General features: G+C 36.3%; 1 long non-coding RNA gene across 1 annotated transcript in view; it reads right to left on the bottom strand.

Moving 5' to 3' along the window:
- Window positions 1-1,084: 1,084 nt before the first annotated feature.
- The window catches only part of TTTY14 (testis-specific transcript, Y-linked 14), a 150,132-nt gene continuing 143,499 nt past the window's right edge, over window positions 1,085-7,717 (bottom strand). The window contains exon 2 of the long non-coding RNA NR_002708.1: window positions 1,085-1,209. This is a non-coding gene — a long non-coding RNA (testis-specific transcript, Y-linked 14). The remainder of the gene's footprint in view (window positions 1,210-7,717) is intronic.

The following is a 7,717-nucleotide window of genomic DNA, read 5'->3' as shown; positions in this document are numbered from 1 at the left end:
TTCAAGCAATTCTCCTGCCTCAGCATCCCAAGAAGTTGGGATTACAGGTGCATGCCACCACACCCTTGATATGGGTTTTCACCATGTTGGCCAGGCTAGTTTCAAACTCCTTCCTGACCTCAAGTGATCTGCCTGGCTCAGCATCCCAAAGCGCTACGGATACAGTCATGAGCCACCACACCTGGTGAGCACAGTTTTTTAGAGGAATCAATCTCAAATTACCTATGTGTGTTCATTATTCACATACATACATATATGTGGCATAGGTGTATAATTATATATGTCAATGTATAACCCTACCTCCCAATATTTTTCTTGGAAAATTCCTTTGAATTAGACTTACAAGGTCTTCAAAAATGACATGCAAGCCTTCATAATTAGTTATTTACTGCAAATTGTTATAGGTAAAATATGAGTTATGGTTTCACATTTGTGTACAATATACACAACAGCTAAAGGAACATAGATGCTGTTAGATTTAGTAGATAATTTCAGTGACAAGAGGCCAAACCCAATTTATTTTTGCCCTTTTCAGGTATATTTCTTCCTATAACTAATAAGTTGTTTTAGATCATCTCTGAAATTGTTGCTTTTGTACATGAGGCATTCTATTATTCCATTACTCTGTTTTTCTCCATTTTTTTGGTTTCAAAATTAGAATGCTGCTTTCTAAAAATAGCAAGTTTTGTGAGATTGATCATTTTATCTTCCTGATGCTTCTCTCTTCCTCTCATTTTTCATTCTTGACCCTACCCAGGCATTCATAGACTAAGATTCATTTTCAAAGTAAACAAAGCTCAATATTTTTCACTGTAGTCCAAAAGGGAATGCTGTTTATTGAGAAATGCAAAGATGATTTTGAAGAGCTATTTTGTAATCCCCTCCCCTCAACATTATGATTATTGATTTACAGCTTAGTGATGAAATCCCATGAGAACCAATGAATAAAAATAATATTTGAAGCATGAAACAGTGCCAGCTTTGAAAACCTACATCACACATATCAGAATGATCTAACCTTGTAAGTCAGCATACTAACATTATCATATACAAGCAGAAAGTCTTGTTGCTTTTAATTTTTTTAAATTTATTTTAAAGTCAGGGTCTCACTATGTTGTGCAGGCTAGTCTTGAATTCCTGGGCTCAAGTATTCCTTCAGCCTCAGCCTCCCTCCTGTGTAGCTGGGACTAAACATGCATGCCACCAAGCCTGGAAAAAAGAAAAAAAAAAAAAAGAGAAAAAGAAAAATACACTAAGCTTCAAAAATACTTTGGGTTTTTAATGTTCTCCTGCCATACAAGTTTTCATAGCTCAAGGGACTGTTTTGAGTTGTATCATCTGTCTCCGTGTGGAGTTACTCCTTCAATCTAATAAAAACTAAGAGAATTTTCATCTCTATCTAAGGGTGCTATATATCTTAGCGATAGCACTGAGTTGTGATAACTTTTAAAAAGCTTATAAAATGATATTTAAATAATTTTAAAAATGCAGCACAAAGAATAAATCAATGATTTTACAGAAATAAATGGTAATAGGAATGAATACACAATTATCCATGACATTTTAAAATTAAGCTTTTCCTCCAAGGTCTGGCAGGGGAAAAATAAAGGTTAGAAAGTAATGAGCTATGTGTGAACATGACAAGAACAATTTTCAGTTGTACTCATTTGTCACCTGTCATTTAAGTTAAGCTGATATTTTGCTCTTAATCATTCCTCTGAAACCTACCCCAGTGTGTAGGTTTCTGTCCCAGACTCCATTTATGGGATGTCTGCTTTAAATTTCTTTTCAGGATAAATGCTTATAAAAGCAAGCAGGATGATTCGCTCATAGCCAAATGGACAGTTCTATTTAAAACACAATCAAAATGGAAGTTAAAATTATTAAAAACATTTAAAATTTAATAATTGCAACATGTTTACTTTTGACTTCTAATCACTGTCTTACAAATTATTATCAGTGATTGGTCCAGATAACCTGCATTATATTGGAATTGATCTCCCAGGACCGTATTTATTTATTCAGCTTAAATGTAGCTCACTGTTGAGACTTGATTTATAGTCAGGGTATACATTATTACTTAGAAAGGGCAGACCACTTTTAACAACCTAAAAGGAATACCTCATTAGTGAGCTATAAAGAAAGAATGATAATGGCTAATCTAAAATATTAAGATAGCAACTAACTATAATAGTCATTTTTAAATAAAATATACTCAAATATAAAAAATGTCAATTCAGATACAGAATGAAAGATAGAGCTATCATTATGAGATATATACATATATATAAAAAATATACACACACATACACATATATATGTGGGTATATATACGTATACACACATGCATAATTATATTAATATAAATACACAATATATTTTATAAATATAATTTACATGAATTGTTATGTATATGTTACATATAATATATAGTTATACATGTAATGTGTATATGTAATATACATATATGTACATTATAGAAGGAAGGCTATACTGTATATCACATATAGTATATTATAATTAAAATTTATATTTTAGGCCTGGCAAAGTGGCTCACACCTATAATCTCAACTGGGAGGCCAAGGTAGTAGGATAACTTGAGGCCAGGAGTTCACGACCAGTCTGGGAAACAATGAGTCTCCTTCTCTAAAAACAATAATACATAAGTAAAGAGGCCAGGCGTAGTGGCTCACACCTGTAATCCCAGCACTTTGGAAGGCCAAGGCGGGTGGATTGCTTGAGGTCAGGAGTTCAAGAACAACCTTGCCAACATGGTGAAACCCTCATCTCTACTAAAAATACAAAAACATTAGCTGGGTGCACACTTGTATACCCAAATACTCAGGAAGCTGAAGGAGGAGGATTCCTTGAACCTGGGAGGCGGAGGTTTCAGTGAGCGGAGATTATGCCATTATAATCCAGCCTGGGCGGCACAGAGAGACTCCGTCTCAAAAAAAAAAAAAAAAAAACCAAAAAGTAAACAAATAATAAATGAAGAAATCAATAAATTTATTTTTATATTATAATATTATACTATGTATATATGAAAAATTTATAATACATAATATATGTTATTATAAACTTTTGTTTCTTCCTTTTTTTTGAGATGGAGTTTCATCTTGTTGCTCAGGATGGAGCACAACGGTGCAATCTTGGCTCACCACAACTTTAGCCTCCCAATGCAAGTGATTCTCCTGCCTCAGCCTCCCTAGTAGCTGGGATTACAGGCATGTGCCAATATGCCCAGCTAATTTTGTATTTTTAGTAGAGACAGTGTTTCTCCATGTTGGTCACGCTGGCCTTGAATTCCTCACCTCAGGTGATCCTCTCACCTCAGCCTCCCAAAATGCTGGGATTAGAGGCATGAGTCACCAAATATTTTCATATGATATATTAAATAATTACATAACTATAACATATTTACATAATGTTATATAAAATTTATATAACTAAAATAGAATTTATAAAGCCACCATGGCACATATATACCTATGTAACAAACCTGCATGTTCTGCACGTGTATCCCAGAACTTAAAGTAAAATAATAATAATAATAAAAAATTATATTGAGATATATTAATTATAACATATATCTTATTATATATAACATATTATATAAGACATGTTATATGTTATAGTAACATAATTGTATAACTTATACAATATATAATTATGTTGTAATTAATATATCTCATATGATATAAATACTATATATTACATTACAGTTATACTGTGATTATATGCTATATATATCACAGTATGTAGTATTACATATTATAATAGTACATAATGAAACATTTTATGTTACATAATTATATTAGTATGTTACATAATTATTATATTATTATGAGTAAATTATATTGCAATGATTATATTACATATAGTATATATTACATATTTTGGTCATGATGCCAAAACATACAAAGAGTAAATATCTTATTAATATAAAAGTATCATGTTTGAATATATTCACAATACAGTTAGTACACACTGGAGTGACATAAATCTATGAGATGTATATGTTGAAACAGTTGAACCTATACTACCTGCAGGGATGCATATCTGCAAGCAAGAATACCCTCTTCCCAGGTCTCAGTGCCTCTTCTTTTGCACCCATTCAACCTCATGGCACCATGAAGACCTCCTTCCCTAAGGAAAGGGAAGATTCCTAGATCTGAGTCCCCTTGGGAAGGTGGTCTTTGGAAATAGCAGCCCAACAAGAACTTCTATGATCCTTCTGTAGTTATGAGAGTCACAGCTAAGCTTTATCCCCTAGAATGTAAAGTCAGTTGAAATAAAGGCAAAGAGTCTGGGCTAGGGAAGCATCCCATGGAGACGTGGCCCAGTAGCTACAGAATGCTCCTCCCCTGGGCTTCCCGTGTCCTGCACATCCTGAACTCCACAGAAGCCCACAGCATTTTCACAGGGGAAGTCCCACGTTGTTTTGGTCTTTCTAATACCATCCTTCTCAATGTCATGGCCATCAGACCAAATGAAATATGGCACACACACTTAAATCTTTTCCTGTTTGAAATGTAAATATTTTTAACTTTGAAATGCTGCCTCTAAGAAATATCTCCCCAACGGATGCTTATTGTAAATTCAGCTACCGATGCTCCTTTTCAAATAAAATGAATAATATTGAGATGGAATGTCACTCTGTTGCCGGCTGGAGTGCAGTTGTGTGATCATGGCTCACTGCAATCTCTGCCTCCTGAGTTCTCCTCCAAAAGAGTGAGCCAACCAATTAGCTCACAGGTGATTAATACTATTTTGTAAATTGGCCTCATCACCAAATATCATGAATTTATGTCATGAATTTATTCTCGCTCCTCACAGACATGTCTTTATGAGATGGTTTTTGATTCTTTGCGATTCCATAGAGTAGGAATGTTACCTCGTTGTTCGACTCACAATCCTGTGATATGTCATGAGTCTGAACATTTAACATAAGAATATAATCACTTTGTTTTGGAATTTGTGAGCCCACTCATATGTGGCTTCTTTGATGCCTTTGAAGTGCTTTGAAGCCAAAAGAACTGTCTTCTTGTGGTAAGGGGAGCCAGGAAGAGCTGAGTAAAAACTACAGATAACCTCAAGCATCTTTCCTATTTGACTTCCTATTTATTTTAAGGACTTTTTTAGTTTTCTATATTTAGGGGAACGAATGCAGGTTTCTTACGTGCACGTATTTTATAGTGGTGAAGTCTGGGCTTTTAGTGAACCCATCAAACAAAGAGTGAGCATTGTGCCCAATAGGTAATTTCTCAACCCCTACCCACTTCCACACTTCTGGGGAAGATTCCTATTTCTCCTTAGGCACTGATGAGTTCAAAAGTAAAGTTGGTTTCATAACCCTTCCATCAAGTCCTCCTGACAACAGTCCAAAGGCCTTGTGCAGAGCAAGCAGAAACTTGCCCACCATGTCAACTTCAAAGTGAATAATCATCACATCATTAATGAGCTTCTGTCAACTACTCATTGATTATGGAATCATAAAACACTAGAAAGTAAAGGGTGGAAGAGACTTCCAATACATCACTTTTGCTTATTTTCCTTTAAGAAATTTTTTAGTTTTCTATACTTAGGGGTAGAAGTGCAGGTTTCTAACATACACAATTTTGTAGTGGTGAAATCTGGGCTTTTAAGTGAACCCATCAACCAAATAGTAAGCATTGTGCCGAATAGGTAATTTCTCAGCTCCTACCCACTTTCACACTCCTAAGTCTCCAGTGTCCATTATTTTACTGTCTATGTCCCTACCTGCACACTGTTTAGTTCCCACTTACAAGTGAGAACATGGGGTATTTTTATTTCTGTTTTTGAGTTATTTCACTTAGGATAATGGCCTCCAACTCCATCAAGGTTACTACAAGACAATATTTCACTCTTCTTTTATGGCTGGATAATATCCTATGGTGTACCTATACCACATTTTCTTTATCCAGTCCTCTACTGATGGACACTTAGGTTGATTCTATATTTTGGCTATTGTGAATAGTGCTGTGATAAACATATGAGTGCAAGTGTCTTCTTTAGACAATTTTTCTTTTCCCATGGGTAAATACCCAGACGTTGGAACTTCTTGCAGATCAAGATACTTCCCCAAACTTCAAAATCAAAAATCTGTAGTATATATCTCACCATTTAGGGAACTCAAAGACACATTCTACACACTCTCTTCAACATGTAAGTTCTACCTTGGTGCTGACCAGCTGAAATTCTCTATCTTGGCTTTTTTTTTTTTTGAAATGGAGTCTTACTATGTCACCAGGCTGGAGTGCAGTGGTACGATCTCAGCTCACTGCAACCTCTGCCTCCTGGGTTCAAGCGATTTTCCTGCCTCAGCCTCCTGAGTAGCTGGGATTACAGGCACGTGCTACCCCGCCCAGCTAATTTTTGTATTTTCAGTAGAGATGGGGTTTCACCATGTTGGCCAGGATGGTCTTGGTCTCCTGACCTTGTGATCCATCGGTCTCAGCCTCCCAAAGTGCTGAAATTACAGCTGTGAGCCACCGTGCCCGACTTCTCTATCTTGGTTTTCAAAAAGGAGGAAGAAAGAAGGAAAGATGAGAATAGATGACTTACAACCACAATGAACAATGTGCTATCAACAATGTTGGATAGGTAGATCACATTTTTAGACTGATAAAAATTTGCAAAACAATTTTTTTGTTTTTTGTAAATTCTACATGCCTACACTCTTAACCCTTCAACACAAGAAGAGGGAATTTGGTTCTCTCTGAACAACTGCTCACACCTCATACTCATACTTACCAAAATATTCTCCCAAATAAATCCTTCTGACTGGCTTGGTGGCTGACACCTGCAATCCCAGCATTTTGAGAGGGCAAGTAGGGCAGATCATGAGGTCAGTAGATCGAAAACATCCTGGCCAACATGGTTAAACCTCGTTTCTATTAAAATACAAAAAATTATCCGGGCATGCTGTTGCACACCTGTCGTCCCATCTACTCAGCAGGCTGAGGCAGAGGAATCACTTGAACCGAAGAGGCAGAGATTGCAGTGAGCCATGATCACGCCACTGCACTCCAGCCTGGCAACAGAGTGAGATTCCATCTCAAAAAAGAAAAGAAAAGAAATCTATCTGTATAATGTGACTACATGTGCTGAATCATCTTCATTTATGCATCTGATTAGATAAATTTGGCACAAACTATTCAATTACCTGGCCAGAGTTCTCCAGAGAAACAGAACCAGTAGGGAAAATAATAGAGGCTGAGTGTGGTGGCTCACTCCTGTAATCCTAGCACTTTGGGAGGCTGAGGCAGGGGAATCACTAGGGACTAGGAGTTTAAGACCAGCCTGGCCAACATGGCAAAACCCCATCTCTACTAAAAATGCAAACATTAGCTGGCCATGGTGGCACATACCTGCAATCCCAGCTACTCGGGGGGATGAGATAGGAAGATTGCTTGAGCCTGGGAGTTGAAGGCTATAGTGTGCCAAAATTGCAACACTGCAGTCTAGCCTGGGCAAGAGAAGGAGATGTTCTCTCTCTCTCTCAAGAGAGAAAGAAAGAAAGAAAAAGAAAAATAATAGATGACTGATAGAAGATAGATGTGACAGATGATAGATATGATAGATGATGATGATCAATATAGATAGATGATAGATACATGATGGAGATAGACAGATAATAAACAGATAACCAATACATAGAGACATAATAAGATGGATAGATGGATAAGATAGA

The sequence above is a fragment of the Pan troglodytes genome, chromosome Y (assembly GCF_028858775.2).
Source record: "Pan troglodytes isolate AG18354 chromosome Y, NHGRI_mPanTro3-v2.0_pri, whole genome shotgun sequence".
Taxonomy (NCBI): Eukaryota; Metazoa; Chordata; class Mammalia; order Primates; family Hominidae; genus Pan; species Pan troglodytes.
Note: the sequence above shows the minus strand (reverse complement) of the source record. Positions and strands in the feature narration are given on the sequence as shown.